This window comes from Mandrillus leucophaeus, unplaced genomic scaffold, assembly GCF_000951045.1.
Source record: "Mandrillus leucophaeus isolate KB7577 unplaced genomic scaffold, Mleu.le_1.0 Scaffold721, whole genome shotgun sequence".
Taxonomy (NCBI): Eukaryota; Metazoa; Chordata; class Mammalia; order Primates; family Cercopithecidae; genus Mandrillus; species Mandrillus leucophaeus.
Window position 1 is genome coordinate 802927 of NW_012107820.1, and position 2501 is coordinate 805427.

Sequence of the window (2501 nt, forward strand, 5' to 3'; positions counted from 1 at the left end):
TTTATTACTTGCTATTGGTCTGTTCAGGCTTTCCATTCTTCCCAGTTCAATCCTGGGAGGTTGTATATTTCCAGGAATTTATCCATTTTCTCTAGATTTTCTAGTTTGTGTGCAGAGATGTTTATAGTAGTCTGTGATGATCTTTTGTATTTCTGTGGTATCAGATGTAACCCCACCTTTATTATTTCTGATTGTGCTTATTTGATTTTTTTCTCTTTTTATCTTGGTTAAATGTAGCTAGCAGTCTATCAGTATTTTTAGCCTTTCAAAGAACCAACTTTTTGTTTTGTTGATCCTTTGCATCTTTTTTTTTTTTGGTGGGGGGATCTCAATCTCTTTTAGTTCTGCTCTAATTTTTATTATTTCTTTTCTTCTGTTAGCTTTGGGTTTTGCTTTGTTCTTGTTGTTTTAGTTCCTTAAAGTGCAATGTTAGGTTGTTCATTTGAGATCTTTCTATCCTTTTGATGTAGACATTTAGCACTATAAATTTTCCTTTTAGTTCTGCTGCTTCTGGTGTACCCCAGAGGTTTTGCTATATTGTGTCTGTATTTTCACTCATTTCAAAAATTATTTGATTTCTGTCTTAATTTCATTGTTTATCCAAATGTCATTTGGGAGCAAATTATTTAGTTTCCATGTACTTGGTGTGTTTTGAGAGATTCCCTTGGTATTTATTTCTAATTTTATTCTGCTGTGGTCTGAGAAGATACTTGATGTATTTTGATGTGATTGCAATTTATTTGAATTTATGGAGACCTGCTTTATGGCCAAGCATATGGTCAATTTTGGAGAATGTTCCATATGCAGTTGAGAAAAATGAATATTTTGTAGTTATTGGGTAGAACGTTCTGTAAATGTTTATCATGTCCATTTGGTCTAGAGTCCAATTTAAGTCCAGAATTACTTTTTTGATTTTCTGCTATGATGATCTGTCTAGTGCTGTCAGTAATAGGATGTTGAAGTCTCCCACTATTAATGTACTGATATCAGTCTCTTTTCTTAGGTCTAATAGTATTTGTCTTATGAATCTGGGTGCATATACATTTGGGATAGTTAAGTCTTCTTGTTGAATTAAACCCTTTATAAATATAATGCCCTTTGTCTCTTTTAACTGTTGTTGGTTTAAAGTCTGTTTCATTTGATATAAGAATAGCTACACCTGCTCATTTTTGTTTTCCATTTATGTGACATATTTTTCCACCCCTTTACTTTGAGTCTGTAGTTGTCTTTACCAGTTATGTGGTTCTTTTTTAGGCAGCAGATATTTTGTCTTATTTTTAAATCCAATTTACCAGCCTATGTCTTTTTTTTTTGAAGCAGAGTTTTGCTCTTGTCACCCAGGCTGGAGTGCAGTGGTGCAATCTCGGCTCGCTGCAACCTCTGCCTCCCGGGTTCAAGTGATTCTCCTGCCTCAGCCTGCTGAGTAGCTGGAATTACAGGCACATGACACCATGCCCAGCTAATTTTTGTATTTTTAATAGAGACGGGGTTTCACCACGTTGGCCAAGCTGGTCTCGAACTATTGACCTCAGGTGATCTGCCCGCCGCAGCCTCCCAAAGTGCTGATTACAGGCATGAACCACCATGCTCAGCCTACCCATATTTTTTAACTGGAGCATTTAGGCCATTTACACTCAAGGTTAATGTTGACATGCAAGATTTTGTTCCTGTTATAGTATTGTTAGCTATAGCTGCTTTGTAGTCTCATTTATGTAATTGCTTTTTAAGATCTATGAGCATTGTACTTAGATGTGCTTTTATGATGGTGAGTATTGTCCTTTCATTCCCATGTTTAGAACTTTGAGCATTTCTTGTAGAACTGGCCTAGTGGTGACAAATTCCCTTGATGTTTGCTTATCTGGAAAAGATTTTATTTCTCCTTCATTTATGAAGCTTAGTTTGGCAAAATATAAAATTCTTGACTGGAAATATTTTTTCTTTATGAAGGCTAATAAGAAGGCCCCCAATCTCTTCTGGTTTGTAAGGTTTCTGCCGAGAAGTTCCCTGTGAGTTTGATGGGATTTCCTTTATAGGTGATTTGGTGTTTCTCTCTATCTGCCTTTAAGATTTTTCTTTCACTTTTACCTTGGATAGTCTGATGACTATATGCCTTGGTGATATTTTTCTTGTATAGTATCTTCTAGGTATTTTCTGAATTTCTTGTATCTGAATGTCTACATCTCTAGTAAGATGATGGAAATTTTCCTGGTTTATTCCCTCAAATATATATTCCAAATTTCTTACTTTTTCTCTTTCTTTTTCAGAATGCCTATAAGTCATAGGTTTGGTTGCTTTATGTATTCCCATATTTTTCAAAGATCTTGTCCATTAATATTTAATAAATTTTTGTCTTACTGAGTTAATTTGAAAGACAAGTCTTCAAGTTCTGAAATTCTTTCTTCTGCTTGTTCTCATCTATTGTTAAAATTTTCATCTCTATTTTGAAATTCCTTCAGCAAATTTTTTATTTCCAGAAGTTTTGTTTCTTTTTAAAAACATAT